We start from the raw sequence: 18,055 nt of genomic DNA on the forward strand, positions 1-18,055 counted from the left end.
CTGCTTTGAAGTCAGATATCTCCGGTTCCCAAGGGCCGATTTTTAAAATTCTTGTACCCATGGAAAGAGGGGACCCTCAGCTTTCAGCCTAGGGCTCTTAGACTTCTGTGGGGGTTTCTGGGTACTCGGAAACCCCCCCTGCGTGCGCTACTGACCCGTTCCAAGCAACCACCGGTGCTGAGAATATACAGTGGTTCAGGTTTACTGCACATAGCTGAACCTGTCCGAGCCAGTACGAGGCATCCGGTGCGGTTGCTATACTGTAGGCCCAACAATGCAGCCTCCCATCCCTGTACAGAGACTGTTGTCCATGATCCAAGAGACCTCACCAGTGTACTTTCGGTTATTTTGGGAACCCTGCCTTGAAAAAATATATAATATAAAACATCCAGGAGAATATCTGCTGCCTCTAGACAGATAAAAATTTAGGTTATTTGTGTATTGCTTTGAAATTTTGACTTAGGTGTGTTAAATCTTCTGCGGAGGGTAGCACTATTCAATAAACCCTACTCCACCTGCATCTGTGCATCATCATCATAGTCATCATAATAATAATAATAATTTTGTACTTGTGTACAATCACGGCTCCCATCGCATGCCATCGCATGCCATATGTAGTGGCATGCGATGGAATGCGATGCGATTTTACAGTGTTTTTATGCATTTTTGTTAAAAATCGCATGCGATCTGATGCGATGAGATGTCATTTTTCACTGAAATTATGGACATGAGTTGAAATCATGTAAAATGCACCCCAAATGTCATTTTTCACACTGTACCACCCCCACTATCAACGCCAACCTGAAGCGTGGCGAGTGCAGCGAGCCCGCGAGGGGCGGCGGTACGCGTCCTATGACCTTTTCATACCCCCACTATCCACGTCGGCGTGGAGTTGAGAATAGAAAGTGTGGCGAGCGCAGCGAGCGCCGCGAGGGGACGCGGATACCTTCACAGGTATCCGTGTCCCCTCGCGGGCTTCACAGGTATCCTAGTCCCCTCGCGGGCTTCACAGGTATCCGCGTCCCCTCGCGGGCTTCACAGGTATCCGCGTCCCCTCGCGGGCTTCACAGTTATCCGCGTCCCCTCGCGGGCTTCACAGGTATCCTCGTCCCCTCGCGGGCTTCACAGGTATCCATGTCCCCTCGCGGGGCTCGCTGCACTCGCCACACTTTCAATTCTCAACTCCACGCCAACGTGGATAGTAGGGGTATGAAAAGGTCGTAGGACGCGTACCGCCGCCGCTCGCCACACTTCGGGTTGGCGTTGATAGTGGGGGTGGTACAGTGTGAAAAATTACATTTGGGGTGCATTTTACATGATTTCAACTCATGTCCATAATTTCAGTGAAAAATGACATCGCATCGCATCAGATCGCATGCGATTTTCCGTATTGGTGATTCTACACAAGTACCAATAATTTTCGTACTAAGTACATATGTGAAGTGTGTATTGTATAACATTGTGGCCTAATCCTGCGCTTTGCAAACCAATTTAATATTGAAGTTGCCAACTTATGGCGCAGATAAGACGCATGACTCATCGGAGCTACTGTATCATTATCTCTCCGATGCCAAAGCAAAGATAAATGAATGAGGAACATTGTAATGTTCAGCCCATGGATGGGACTCGCCTCAGTGTATACTGTTACATAGCAGATAACAGAGAACAAGTAAGAATATAACATATCCCATTGGGCATATTCAGCAACGCAGAGCCAATGGAATACCGGGAGTTTTGTCTGTTTGCTATCTCCCTCATTGTGGGGTCTTCCACACAGAGCTGCCATCAGAAATTGTGGGGCCCAGGACTGACAAAATAGGAAGCCCCCCCCCCATTGTTATTAAAAAAATCATCACTAACAAGGTCCCACATCGGCTGGCTTTACCAGCATGTCTAGCGATGATGCCTGCTTTCTCAGCCATCATTGCTGTGTGTGTGTGTACGCATGGCACCGCCGGGCTGAGAGATTACACACTTTCAGCCCAGTGACTGCCCCGTCGACAGTGGCGTAACTATAGAGGGTGCAGGGGGTGCAGCAGGGGGCGCATGCTGACTCTGCTACATCCGCGGGAACAGGAGGTTCTGGCACCTTGAGACCTGGTCGGAAGCCGTCCCCTGAGATCCGGCGAGAGGGGAGGCCTGGCCCCAGAGACCTGGCGGGAGGGGAGGCCTGGCCCTGGAAATCCGGCAGGAGACCTGTCCCTGGAGACCCGGCGCTGCTGGAGGTACAGTAGCTGAACTTTACTAAAGGGGAAGTGGAATTGGGGAGAGAGCATAGCAGAGCAAGGTATAATTGACACTCCCCCCCCCCCCTCTCTTTTTTCTTTTTCTCAGTCCCATGCACTCTTTTACCTCTTGCCCCCACTTTCTCTCAACCCTCTTTCTCACTCCCCTTCCATCTCTCTGCCCCATGTCACTTTCTCCTTATGGGCGGGATGTTCAAACATCCGCACCCCAGCTCCGCCCCCCTTCGCCGCTCATCACATACATAATTATCGCATATGCTCTAACATATGCGATAATTATGGCAAAGGACAGCTCTTGCGTTAAGAGCTGTCCTTTGCGGTGAGAGTCGCCGGGTCCCAGCAAGTCTCGGCGACTCACCCCTCCCTTACCCATACCTCCCAACTGTCACGCTTTCCGCGGGAACGTCCCGATATTCGGGGACGTTCCCGCGTCCCGCCTGGGGCCGCCATTGTCCCGCGGTGGGGGGGACAGTTGGGAGCCCCCCCAGCTTGCCGAGAATAGACGCTATTCATTGCCGACGAGCTGCGAAAAAGGGGGCGTGGCCGGAGTGCGCGGCACCCCGTGAGGCCACGCCCCCTTTTCTTGAGGCCACACCCCTTTTTCGGGAACGCGCGCGGCTTTGCCGCGCGAACGTCCTGACCTCCCAACTTCAAAAGTTGGGAGGTATGCCTTACCCGGCACTGCTGCTGCTGCGCCAGGCTCTCCACAGGTCCGGGCAGCACAGCTCTGTGCTGCCCGAACACAGGTGAGGGGGGGGGTCGGTGCGGGGCGGTGATGGGTCGGTGCAGGGGGCGGTGGGTCGTGTTAGAAGCCCATCGCGGTAACCCCGCGGGAGTCAGCGTGCTTAGAGCATCCCAAAATGTGGTAAAAACCCCAATAACGGGGTTTTTACCTCATTTTTAGTTTAGATAATCTCCCCCACAGTCTCCCCCACCTGTTTTATCTCAGCCTGGCAATATCTCCCCCCTTTCTCTACCTGACAACTTTTCTCTCTCTCTGCCTGGGCAGAATGTAATGCCGCACAAATTTAAAGGCCAATCAGGATACAAGGTAAAAGCAATGCTTTTGATTGCCCCTTTCAAAAGAGTCACAGTTTGGCAGGCATCATGCATGGTAGCTGAACTCAGGCAACATTACAGTCTGCCCCTTGTCTCCCCACTTACATCCTCTCTTGCTCCCCTCTCTCCCTGCCATTCTTTGTCTCACACCTCCCTGTCTCTAACTTGCTCCTCACTACAATGCCCCCACCCTATAGGGGTGTACACACGGGGTGATTCTTCCAAGCGATTTTAACTACACTGTCACAATCGCTTGGAAGGTTTCCCTGAGTTGCCCCATGTGTACACAGCTGGCGATAGTGATGCGTGGCCCAGCAGCATCGCTATCGCCCAGCCAAATAGACCCTGCAGGCAAGGATATTTTTGCTATACTGTGTATTTGGCTGTGGCTCCCGGGGCTGGCAGGAGCGCTATGCAAAGCCATCCTGAAAGCCGCTCATTTGCTGGTATACTGGTGAGTGGCTTTCCCGGCGATGTTGCGGGAGCGGGCAGCAGCACTCACCGCTCATCGCCGGGCCATACACACTGGGTGGCTTTGAGCGACTTTCAGCTCAAAGTCGCCCAGTGTGTATGGGCCTTTACTCCAATGCCCTGCAGAATGGGAGATTTTGGATTACATTTGGAAACCCCCCTCTAAAAATCCTGCATTTGCCACTGTTTAGATGGTTTATAGCAAAGCACCCCTAACAGTGCATGTTTTCCAGATCTCAGGTGGAGCTAATTATTTCACTTGTGATTCTGTGTGGGGACCTGCAAAACATGCACTGTGTTAGGTACTGAGGACCGAGGTTGAGAATCACTGTCCTCGCTGGAACACATTATAATACTATATTTTTTATAGAAGCCACTGGAATAGTCTCTGATTGGACTGATGGGGGCTGGTAAAAGCATTAAATATGATTATAACCATTTGACGTAACAATATGTCATATTTTTATTGGCACCACACGCACAATAGACCAGCCACCCTCTTTTTGTTACCATCAGCTGGTAGAAAGGCTGGTACCACCCTCCAAGTTGACAGCCAGCCCCTGATAACAGACACTGCCTATTACGTCGACGTGCGGATTGTACTGTGTGCATTGCATAACAGTTTGGCCTGATCGGGATCACACACTATACCCACCCAAAGTAATATTGAAATTGGCAATTTTTTGGTCTAGATAAGACGTAGGATATCATGACTCACCGGTGCTATCAATATCGCTCCAATGCCAAAGCAAAGGCACATTCATGGTGACCAACCCATGTACGGGGACTCGCCTCAATGTACGCAGTCTGATAAAAGATAACAAAGAACAGGTAGGAATATAAAATATCCCCCTTGGAGAGATTTCCATTCTACTCTCCTCTACATCTTCCCGGCAAGACCAAGCCAAGAGCCCAGCAATGGAATACCGGGTGTTCTGCCTGTTTGCTATCGCCCTCATTGTTGGGTCTATCAGCTCCGCACATGGACAGGCCGCTCTGAGTAAGTCCAAGGCAGCATGTTACCCAATGGGCACCTGTTTTATATTTTAAGGAATGCCAAACAAATCTCTGCTTGTCATTGAGATTGTTATAAAGGTTGGGTCTGGATTATATTGGGGTCTCATTTTGGATTAGAGTTTGGATTCATTGAAGATCTAGGATTAAATATAGGAAAATAGGTTATAATATATAATGTGGGGGAAGTTAAAAATATGGGGTCAATTTACTAAGATATGAGTTCTATTGAAGACGTTTCCCATAGCAACCTATCAGATTGTACTTGTTATTTAATTAGCACCTTCTGCAAAGTAATAGAATATTATTGGCTGCTCTGGTCATAGAGTCGATGAAGGTCAACATACATTTGGTTGGCCACTGAAGGTTGACAGGCTAAGATCGACTGGGTCGGAAGGATGTCACATGCATTAGTTTGAGAATAGGAAGGTCGACATTAATGTTTGTGTTTCTTGGCCTGAATGTCGACATGGTCGACATGGACACCATATTAGTGTACCGCGTCCCCTCGCATGGCTCAATGCGCGCTGCACACTATTATATTTTCCCTCCACGCCGTAGTATATGGTAGGGTATGAAATACTACATGTCGACACAAGTCGGCTCCAAAAAAAAAAAAGTGAAAAACTCAAGTTGACCTTAGCCATCTCGACCTATTTTAGGTGTCGACCTAAGAGCTGTTGACCATCAGTGGTCAGCCGATATGCCATCCTCTAGGGTTTACTGTATCCCCTTGTGTAAGTGCCCCGCACATTCTGATTCCTTATTTCAGACCTTTTAACTAAAGTCTTTCTGTAAGCAATTCTTAGACAAAGAAAAGCTCCTGAATCATTACCTAGTCAGATCAGTTCCTCTGGACGTGACATAAATATAATCTCAGCAAATTGTTAAACAAAGGCTCGTCTGAGTATTTACTTACGGTAATAACAAGGATCCTGACTCAAATTAGCGCATAAACGTTTTTGGCTTTTGGAGTTCAGTGCGGACTTACGCAATTAATAGAATTAGGAGTCAGATCTATGCGCCTGACGCTAAGGGGGAAATTTACTAAAGGAAATTTGTAAAAAAATAGGTGTATTTGTATCCAGAAATACACTTATTTTTGACATTTACTATCCCGAAAATACGGCAATTTGTAGTTGTATTGATGTGCTATCAATACGAATACGAATTGCCGTATTTTCGGGATAATAAATGTCAAAAATAAGTGTATTTCTGGATACAAATACACCTATATTTTACAAATTTCCTTTAGTAAATTTCCCCCTAAAAGTCCAACCAAGAGGGGGTTAAGACAAGGGAACCCGGTAAAGGGGGTGGGTGTTGTATTGAATCAGTGTTTCTCAAACTTGTTCCTCAGGACCCCACACAGGTCACGTTTACCAGGTAACCCATTAGTTGCACAGGTGCATTCATTACTGACTGACATATTTTAAAAGATCCACAGGTGGAGCAAATTATTTCACTTGATTCTGTGAGGAGACCTGCAAAGCATGCACTGTGTGGGGTTCTGAGGACGACTTTGAAAACCTGTGTATTAGATTATACCTATATCCCAACATGACCCATTCCAGGAGGGACAGAGCGCTCTCTACCTGGACGTCTCTCTTAATATGATTGGCGTCACCTGTGTAGAACTATTTAATTGATAAGAAAGGTGATTCACTACAGGTGATTGTAATCATAACTTAAGAAGAAAATTCAGGTACAGTAGTTCATGTCCCACCTGGAATAGGTCATGTTGGGGTGTATGGATTGTGTATATTACATTTAAACCAATGATATATATATTTATTACATTTAACTAATTTTTTAATAATGCCCAGACACCTAGGTGGGAAAGAGGAGAAGCTGGGATCTCTGTGTCACTTACAGGTCTCTCCATTCTCCCATCTCTGCTCTGGTCAGGAAGCTCTGTTGGTAGCTTATAAAACTTCCTGTGTCTCTGCCTGAACTGCTTACTGTCCTGCCCACATTCTGACTTCCTGGTTCTGCTGCTGCATAAGAGGGAAAGCTAGCAATGTATATGCGCTCAGGCCAGGGGCCCCTTGACAAAGCACGGGAATTTTTATGCTGGCAAAAAGAGTTGTAGCCTCATGGGTAAGGGGTATGGCCTCGCGGGTAAGGGGCAAGGCCTCCCATTATGTCATACCGTGGGTCCAGTGTGAGTGCAGTGCCAACTCCTACACTGTGCTATACATAATATTATAGTGCAGCACCCGGATCTTGCCAATCAGTTGGCACTTTACTGTCCCCCCTTGGCAGATGACACCTGGGTGTGGCCACCACCATCTGCATCCCCATTGCGTTGCCACTCCTTGATGGTATTACTAATTCTACATTTTTGCACAAAAATTTGGCCTCAGGATGGTGCTGTTGTACTAGTCCGTGGCTGATATTTCCTTTTTTTTTTACGAAGGCGCCTGAAAGTGAAATGTAAACTATTTTAGTTAAGTAATCCTTATGTTAATTTGGTTTTATAGTTTTCCTTTTGCGCAGCAAAAAATGACTCTGAAATTGCAGTGATCTGTGATTCTTAGATACCGTATCTTTCTCCACTTTACGCCTCTCCAAGGCTTAGCCCATACACCCCCTAATGATGGTTTCCTTTAGCCATGCCGTTCTGTAATCTGTTATTCATGTCTTTATTCCAGCCCAAGAGCAATGCAACGTCCAGCCAGTTGCGAGAGTGAACTGTGGGGCACCCGGCATCTCCCCAAGTGAGTGCTTTAACAAGGGCTGCTGCTACGACAGTTCCAATCCCAACGCCATCTGGTGCTTCTACGCCCGGCCAAATGATGGTAAGACTGGCTCTCTTTATGCCCGCTGTACCCAGGGGGAGCAGTAATTCAGGGCCGCAGTGGGTGGAATGCACAGGTCTGGTCTATGATTGTTGGGGCAACATTACTAAATACTTTTGTATGGTACTCAGTGCAGAGTAAAATTAAATTGACTGTGGTACTAATTACCTGTGCTCAAGCATGGAAATCCTTAAAACCTGGACTGTGATGGCAGAGTCTGAATATATACTGCAATGCAATCAGTCACTGACCAGATAGACCAACCATCTGATCAAACAGTTCCCAACATATCATTCTGGACATTGCACGATGCATCATGAATATAATACACATATATTATAGCATAAGAATATGACATTAAAAATAAAATGTACCAGTTCTCCATCCAAATCCGCTGGATGAGTAGCCTTATGTGATTTAAAGCTCTTTAGATGCCCCCTACCCAACCCTCAAGAATGAGGTTCACTTATATGTGGCACAAGCCCTTTATCGATGATCCTATATAATATAAGGCTTAAACATCCTAGCCCCTGATGTGTGTGACCTCTAGCATGTACATATATTCACATTTCGTAAACTTACAAACTAAACCTGAAATAATGGCTCGGAGACATAGGTTTGGCAGAAATTGTTAGCTGATTTATTTAAGCACTTTAAGCTAGTTTAAGTTATTAATAATTAATTACTTAATGGTGGCCCAGAAAGAATGGCTAATTAACCAAACTCCACCCCACAATCTGCATACGTAAACTAACAAGCGATATCCACTCGCCCTACTGCATTGACTACCCTCCCACCTGGGTGGGGTCGCTGTCCCCGAGCGGGTGATCCAGCTGAGGCCTAAACCAATTAGAGGCGAGCGCACTGAAACCAAAACTATATACGTAGCATCATCACTTAAAGCAGAACTAATTCTATTAACCTGCCGTTCTTTCCCGCCTATCAGCCAACACACTTAAACACCCACCCAAAACCCCAACCTATAAGGGAGGGCGGGAGGGAAAACCTTCAGGAAAGAGAGGAAGACTCCTCCCTTTCCTGTATTGATATCCCAGCTAACACTGCCATTCGTTGCATCCTTATTGGACAACCGTGTCACATGCTTTCCAAGGTACACACAGCCTTCAATCTAGACAGACTGCTTAGAAATGGGGCTGTAATGGCTCCTATGTTGTTTGTGCTAGCAGCCACTAGATGGCGCCAACTAAGCAATTCACAGCTGCCAGTGCTGACATTCTGGGAGGGTAGGCAAGTATGCAGTTATGTGGCCTCAAAGCATTGCATTTTTAATTGTTTCTCTGCATTGATTGCTTATATTAATTATCGCTTTTCCTCTTAGAATGCCTCTTGTAACCGGACTCCGATGAATACTCTCTAGCCGTCTCTGCCATTGGAACAACGCAACATGGAGCAATCGTCAATTGTTTACATAGACAGAACAATCCGAAGACTTTCTCTGTCCTGATCAGATTTCCCATTGTAAAAGACTTTCCCTACTTATAAATGTATCACAGCCAGGCACATTCTCTCATTTAATAAAGCTGCAATTGGAAGCGTAAAGTGTGTCTCATTATTAATAGCTAAGCCATTATTTACACACTATTCTGTGATGCTGGTAACATGCAAACGCCCAAACCAAGCTCTATTCACAGACGCCAAGGAATTGGCTGATCTGAAATACTCTGTGCTGCTCAGCTTATTGGCCTGAGCTTGTTTAACCTACTCACTGCTACTTCTGCATGTTAGTATAGGGAGATTTATTAAAGTGGAGAGAGGTAAAGGGGAAGATGAGAGATATAATGTATCAACCAATCAGCTTATTGTACTTTTTAAACATAGACAGTAACACGGCCGTTAGAAGCTGATTGGTTGGTAAATTATCTCAATCCAAGTTATGATAAATGACCAGTTAGCAGCTGAATGTCTGTCAGTGGTGGGTGGCTGGAGTGCTGACAGCAATTAATTCTATGGAAGTATGTGGACAGAGGATGCAGGACTGCAGGAGGTGCAAGTTAAAATCATACTGACCTACCCTCCTGGAATGGCCGGGAGGCTCCCGAAAATCGGGGAAGGTGGCCAATTCTCCCGCAGCCCCCTGTCCCGGCTGCACCAAATACCGTGTTTCACAGGTCCGCGAATTGAGGGTGGGACTAAAATGTCATGAATCGCTTCATTTTGAATCATTTTAGCTCCTACCCCAATCCAAAGACCCACAAATTGCCAAGGGGGCAGGGCTTGGTGATGCCAGCCTCATCCCGCCCCCTGACATGTACTATCTGGTCTCCTCTCCGGGCATCTCCCAAAGAGGAGAAAAACAAAGTAGGCAAGTATGGTTCTAATTGGTTCCAGTGCCGTTTTTTTCTATGGCTGTAGGACTGCAGCCCCCACCCAGGTAAAAACTGCCACCCCCTCAGCGTTAGTGAAGCCAGTGGAAGTCCTACAGTACCTGTCAGTCACCCGCATTACAGGCAGCCCCATTGGGAGGTGTTCCCTCCCTTCGGGACTGCCAGTCTGGGCTGCTATAGGCATAGAGCTGGCTTCCTGTAGGAAGCCACTTCCTGCCTTACCATGCAGCCCTATCCAGCTTCTATGGGCTGCAGCCATTACCAGCGGAGACCCGGCAGGGACCAGGTGGTGGGCAACCAGTAGAGATCCAGTGGTGGGGACCGGTGCAGACCCGGCGGTGTGGCCAGCGGCAGTCCCCTCCTACTCACAGTTCGGAGCTGGTGCATATTAAATGAGTGGGGAGGGGCCACAGCACATTTCTTTTGCAATTGCCTACAATGCCGTTACGATGGCCCCGATCACACCACCATGCATTTTGTTCGCATTTTCACACTAATACTACTTCACAGCTGTATGTCATTGAGATTTTTTTTATTATTAAACAAACCAGCGCTAAATGCACAATACACAGAACTATGACTTTAATAGAAATAAAACAGGAACTATACACATAAATAAATGTAATATAAAATTGTTACCCCTAGTCCACAAGTGCGATCCACCATCATGTCACTTGTGTCCGGTGCAGACACGGCCATACTACTGGGAGAGGTCACATAGTCTGCTGGCCACTTGTCTGTCTTCCGATGGTAGAGAGATGTATGGACAGTGCAGAGAGCAAACTACTGCCAGAGGGTGCAAGGCCTAAACAGGGGGGACACTCAACATAGGATTGCCATTTAGATAAAGGATAGGGACGGGTAGGTTCAGGGGGAGCACTGCAACTTACTGTGGCATGAAATACTTACATGTAATGTCACCAAATTGACATTGTGCTCTGTGTCTATAGCATAACCTGGCATTGAAATAACCTCCCCCAGATTATGCATTAGACCAGGGATGGCTAACCTTGACACTCCAGCTGTTGTTGAACTACACGTCCCAGCATACCATGCACCAGTTTTAGCATGGCCAAATAGTAAAACTGTAGCAGGGCATGCTGGGATGTGTAGTTCAACAACAGCTGGAGTGTCAAGGTTAGCCTTCACTGCATTAGACAGTGAGCAAGTAGAAGGCTTGTTACCAATGATTATGGACAGTGATTTTCAACCTTTTTACATTGCGGCACACTAAATAAGATTTTAAGATTGCCAAGGCACACCATGAGACCCCCACAGGGCAAAACACACCGGCCCCCACAGGAAAAAAAAAAAAAACCTATTGACTCCCATATGAAAAAAAAAACAATTACACTGGTTCCCACAGGTAACGAAAATCAATACATTGGCCTTTCACATGAAAATAAGAGACCAATAACAGTTGCATTGTTGGTGGCTGTAAACTGGTTTGGGCATCTCTAGATCTTGCGGTACACTTGAGAACAGCTCAAGGCACACTAGCGGATTAGGGGGGGGCATCAGTAATTAACAACTATTTCATTTGTAAGTATAATTTTGCAAAGTGTAGAGGTTTTTTTTTAAAGTAACAGCAATCTTCCCTCATTTGGTTTTACTTAGTTGCACTAAAATGGTAAGAATTAACAATAAAGATATGAAAAATGAAAACATTTAACCCAAAAAACTCTTATTTGTATAAAATAAACCTAATGTTCTGTGTATATAAAACCAATATATACTTTAGCTTCCTGAGATACTGTAACAGAATAATTGTAATGTTAATCATTTTTGCATATCGTGTAGCAATTATCAAAACAATAGAAATAGTGTGCTGGGTTGGGGAGAGAGGCTGCTGCAGCAGTCTGTTTGCCCTCCCTTTGTGATGTGTGCGTGGGAAGGCACGTCAGTGGCAAACGCAGGACTTTTAGAGGGGTTTCCAAATGTAATCCAAAATCTCCCACTCTGCAGCGCATTGGAGTAAGTACGGGAGTCTGGAGGAGTACACTGGATATACACTGGATACTGTATGAAATACAGTATAATTATTTAACAGTACAGATGTTCTATAGTTCCGGCTGTTTCAAACATTTAAATAAGATCAGGAAAAGGTTAAACATAATAAATAAATAATCAAACAAACAAACATAATAGAACCAGTACTGCACTTTCTAAGCTCACAATCTCCCACTTCATGGTAAGGCTCCGGTCTCTTCCTCCTGGCAGCTGCTCTCTGGTCCATTTCTATGTTTGAGGTCTCAGATCCACACATACAGTAAATGTGGTAGAAGAAGCTGGAACACTGGGCATGTGCACAAGCCCTGCTCTGTCCCTCACACTGCATGATGTGGTGGCAGCTCTGTTGATCATATTAGATACCAGTGCTATTATTGTCATAATTTAAGGCCTTTGCCAGGAGGAGTGGGGTTTCTGCCCTTCGAAACAGCTTACCTTAAGCCACTTTTCCGCTGTCTACCACGAGGAGTTGGGGGAGGCAGTGATCCCTGAAGAGATGCTGCGCGAATGCGCATGACATCTAGCAGTGCAGATAGGGGAGCGGTGGCTGCCCATCGGTACAGTGACCCCTGGTCATGTCCACAAAATGATGATGGGGGTAGCAAAGCGATCCACACCCTTCAACCATGGCTCCACAAACTCTGCGCCAACTCCACATACCTCCCCTTTTCGGGCATGAACGGTCCAGCTTCTCCACCTCTTAAAGGCCCTTATTCTGGTTGGTGCGGTCAGAGCCGCACACGGGGCTCCGACCGCACAAACCAAGGGCCGCCCACCGGACGGATCGCCACGGCCGTCCATACACGGACGGCTGGCGATCCGCACAAAAATGGTGGAGGCTACGCCTCCACCATGGTGGGAGCTGCCCCCTGCCTTCGATGGTCGACGACCATCGAAGGCAGGCCCGCACGCCGCGGCAGCTCCCGCAAGCTCAGACCACACGGACAATCGTCCGTGTGGGAGCTTGTAAGGGGGCTGAAAGCTGACATCCGGCGACGTCAGCTTTCCGCCCCCATGTCATGGTAATGAGGGCGTCATGCCCTCATTACCATGCACACGCCCCGCGTTTTCATGGGAACGCCCATGAAACGCGGGGCGTACACATAGGGAAATGAGGGGCTGAAGCCCCTCACGCCCCTATACGCCCCCTTTGCGGCGGACGAAATCCGTCTGCGGCGAAGGGGGCTGCACATGCGCAGAATGACCTCTGCGCATGTGCAGACAAAAAACATCGGCGGTACGGCCGCACGCGGGCCGTACCGCACGATTCTGAATAAGGGCCAAAGTCGGGAGGTATACAGAACGAGATTTTCTAACAAATGATTTTTAGTACATTTAGATCACATTTCTCTTGACTATAGGAAATGCGATCTAATTACTAAGACACATGCAATATTAAGGTCTTTGAAGAGAAGTGAGTGAATTCCTCTCCCATTGCTCATTAGTACATTTGTGTACATTACAAGTGTTACTTGGGCGGCAGGAGAGGGCGGAACGTCCCTATTTCTATCACGTTCCTATGGAGACAAAAATGAAGCAATCTATTTTTCTTCCAAACATTGGAAAATAAACTGTGACATACAATCTATACATAGAGAGAAAGTAACTTAGTCACACTATATAGGGGACGGGGAGGGGTGCGGGGAAGGGCGCAGCCTCTCCCTAAGTTCTTTTATCTGAAGAATTTAGCAAACAGGCCTGAGTATATAAAAGTACCCCCATGTAATCCGTACATTGCAGGCTGTCCCAGACTATCACCTGAGCGCACTGGAGGGAACAGCTATGGAGAGCCGCCAGCTGTGCTGTGTGTTGGTTGTGGTGCTGATGTTGGGGGCCACTTGCTCTGCCCAGGTTTTGAGTAAGTAATACTGCAATTACCTTAAACTGTTACTCCAATAAAGGATCGTGTAAAATGGGAATCGGATCTGAGACTTCAATGTGAAGTAATATGTAGCTTTTTTGCAGGGCCTATTTAAAGGTTCCAGCCGCCCTACGCTAATACAGAGGTGCCGCTCATACATTAATTATAAAGAATTTTCACCTAGTGTATGTGCTCGGGGTTACAAGTCATACCCTCCAACACGGCCCATTCCATTAGGTACAAAATGCTCTGTTCCTGGATTTCCCTGCCGGTGGCAGTTACAGAGGTTGGACTCCAGCACAGTCCAAAATCCAAAGAGGGGGTCACATCAACTGCCAGTGAGTCCAGGACAGTGATGTTTGGAGTGGCATTAGGTGTGCCTCCCCTTTTTGAATATTGGACTGTGCTGGAGTCCAACCTCTGTAACTGCCACTGGCAGGGAAGTCCCGGAACAGAGCATTTTGTACCTAATGGAATGGGTCATGTTGGAGGGTATGAAGTGTTTGTTGGCTTGGGTTCCATGCTTCTTGCCAGAGATTAGTTGCTTGTTGCGCGGAGTTTCCTGCTCGTTGCCAGGGGTTAAATTATCGTTACCAGGAGTTACTGGCATGTTGCCTGGGATTATATGCTTGTTGCCAGGGTTACATATGCTTGTTGCCAGGTTTTTTTTGTTTTTTTGCCAAGAGGGTTCCTTGATTGTTCTCAAGGGGGGCTACATGCTCAGTGTGATGGCGGTTACTTGCTCATTGCCACTGTGTAACCTGCAATAAGTCTATGGCGGTTGTACTAAATGGTATACGTCGTTATGTCGACACACCAAAGGTCCGCATGCATTGGGTTACATAGTTACATAGTAGGTGAGGCTGAATAAAGACTTGCGTCCATCTAGTTCAACCTATGTTTATAGTAGCTTATCCCTTGTTGTATAGTATGTTCTGATATTTTACAGACAGATTGTTACTTATTAATATCCTCGGATGTTTTTAACCAATAAATGTTTATCCAACCTTATTTTGAACGTATTTATAGTGTCTTCCGACACCACTTCTCCAGGAAGAGAGTTCCAGAGTTTGACTGTTCTGACTGTAAAGAAATTTTTTCTTCTAGATGAACAAAATCTTTTTTCTTCTAATCTAAACTCGTGCCCTCGCATCCTAGATTCCTGTCTAGCAGAAAAAAGGGAGCTTAAGAGTTCCTTATATTGGCCCCTGATATATTTGTACATGTTAAGCATGTCCCCCCTTAGACGTCTCTTCTCTAATGTAAATAGTCCCAGATTGCTTAATCTCTCCTCGTAGCTTAAAGTCTCCATTCCCCTAATAAACTTTGTTGCTCTTTGGATTTTTTCCAATTCTATGATGTCCTTTTTATAGTGCGGGGCCCAGAACTGTACTCCGTATTCGAGGTGCGGTCTAATTAATGATTTGTATAGTGGCATAATTACTTTTGAGTCCCTAGTTTCCATGCCCCTTTTAATACATGCTAGAGTTTTATTGGCCTTTTTAGTTGCTATATTACATTGAGCACTACACCCTTTGTTGTCTATTTGGACTCATTGATCTCTGAATGACGACATGGCTTAGATGGACACCTGCAATAGGACGACATGCCTAAGGTGTATATGGATGTCAGGTCGACACAAGCATTAGGTCCACAATGGCTAGGTTGACAGTCAAAAGATCGACATGTGGTTTTTCATTATTTTTTAGCCGACACGTGCCGACAGGCGGTATTTCATGCCCTACCATCCACTAAGGCATGGGGGGAGAATATAATAGTGCGAGTGCAGCAAGACTTGCAAGGGGATGAGGTACACTTTGACGGCATTCGGGACAAAAAAAAGTGGAAAAACCTGTGTCGTCCTGTTGACTGTTGACCTGGCCATTGTGGAGCTAAGGTTTGTGTCGACCTTCCATCGCTGTCGACCGTAGGCATGTCGAAGTAAGCCATGTCGATCTTCTGTGGTCGACTCAATGACCCATAACCATAGTAATCCCAGGAGCACATGCTGATTTCGGTGCACACCTCCAGCTCCTGATACCAGGGACAATAGAGTCTGACTCAGGCGTGGACCGCCCACATAGATAGGTTAGAATTTGTTTGAACAACTTTATACAGAGTCAGCATAAAGGTCAGGCCGGTGTGTGCGAAAGGAGACTCATTGCCAGTCACTGTGTATAAAGCATGATACATGTAGTCTTGTAAGAATAGAAGGTATTCACGTGTCCCTAAAATAGCAGTGCCATACAGAAACCACTGGAATATGGAAGGTAATCATTTGTTTAACCCTTCCAGGTCCAACGTCTAGTCAGGCTCAACAGCCCTAGCGCTAGTGGCAGATCCACTGGTGAGACACTTTAAAATAAGAACATTAACATCGTTCAGCGTCCAATGTAGACCAATTTTTGAACGAAAAAAAAAAATTACAATTACTTCAAACATTTAAACCAGACCGAATTGCAAAAAAAAAAAAAAAAAGGACTGTAAAGGGTTGAGGACTTTACCGAGGACTGCTGACTTACTAGCACAAGTACAGCCTGATAAGGAAATCTTACATCCAGTCTGCATTAAGGGCCTGATTCAGACCTTTTTGCTAGGCTGCAAATACTCGCATAACGAACAGGTCAGCAGCGCCTGCCACCCCGCCAAACACCCACCATTGGCTTACTCTGGCAACCAGTACACATTGGGGTCACTATACCTGTGTTACCCACAATGGATCCCTCCCAGCATGCCCCGCAGTCACTGACGTCACTCTGCACATGCGTAGAACGACTCCCGGGTCACAGGGAAGTCCAAGGACCAGCGTCCATCTTAAAGGGCAGATCTTTTCGGAAGAGCTTTGCCTTGCTAATTGCATATGATTGTACATCATACTTACCTACTTTTAGAGTCTCCCTTTGGGAGGAGCCCAGAGAGGAGACTATTAGCAGCACTTCAGGGGCGGGGCCTGATCTTGATATCATCAAGCCCCACCCCCAAGTACTGTAATTTGAGTGTCTTCAATGAGGGGGCAGGGCTAAAATTATGCGATTTACGTCATTTTAGCCCCAACCCCTCCCTTTAAGTCTTGAAAGCTGATGCCGGGGAGATATGTGTGTTTTTGTGTGTGTGGGGGGGATACAGCCTCTAGCATGGCAGTTAGGAGCTGATTGGTCAGTACTTTATCTCTCTCTGCTTTGTCTCTACAAGTTTTGGTTGGCTCCTCTGGTGCAGATACAGTTACGTGCTGTGACTTTGGGTTTCATTTGCTGCCTTTGGAGGTAATAACTTGGTAATTACACTCTCTCCTGTCTTCCTAACAGCTGCCGCTGAATGTGACGTCACACCCAAAGCCAGGGTGAACTGTGGCTACCCGGGTATTTCCAGCACTATCTGTCATGCCAGAGGCTGCTGCTTTGACTCCAGCATTCGGGGAGTTGTCTGGTGTTTCCAGTCAAACCTGGCAGGTAATTGCAATAAATAAACTTAAACATCTTGCAGGACATCTTTTATAGATTATTAACACAGTGGCAGCCATTTTGTGAGCTGGACAAATGTTCATGAGAATAAGATGGCAGCCTATCAATTTGCTAGGAACCAATGACATCGCTGAGACATGAGTGACAGAACATACCCATACATCCCAACATCGGCCAGGCATGAAGAGGGACATCTTTTCCCGTGAGGCCACGCCCCATTTTTGCCGCTGTGGGGGCATGGCTAGTGGCTCTCTGAGCCGCATGCGCACAGCTTTTATTCAAGGGTGACAGGGGATACGCCCAACCGCCCCCCCCCCCTTCCACCACCGCGGAACACTGCCGGCCCCGGGAAGGAGGCAGGAGCATCCCAAAAAATCAGTTGGGAGGTATGGATACCTCATACTATCACACACATGAGGTATTGCTCCACGAGTCACCGCAAGGCCCAATTTGGTGAAGGAACAGCCAAGGAACAGCCAAGGTTGGACGCAAGCCAAGGAACAGCCAAGGTTGGACCTCATGAAGGAACAGCCAAGGTTGGACACATAGGTGTAAATTTACTAAAATGGAATGTTGCCATTCAGAACCTACTGCTTATTTATTTTGCAGTTTGAGAAGATAATAGATAGAATCTGATTATTGGTTGCTATAGGCAACATCCAATCTTCAATAGAACTCCCATCTTAATAAATTTACCCCACAGACATTGGCATACCTCCCAACTTTCAGTATCCTCTACAGCGAGCACGCCCAAAATTTGGGGGGGGTTGCCAGACAAAAAGAAAGC

Source organism: Crinia signifera, chromosome 2, assembly GCF_055691185.1.
Source record: "Crinia signifera chromosome 2, ASM5569118v1, whole genome shotgun sequence".
NCBI classification, from domain to species: domain Eukaryota; kingdom Metazoa; phylum Chordata; class Amphibia; order Anura; family Myobatrachidae; genus Crinia; species Crinia signifera.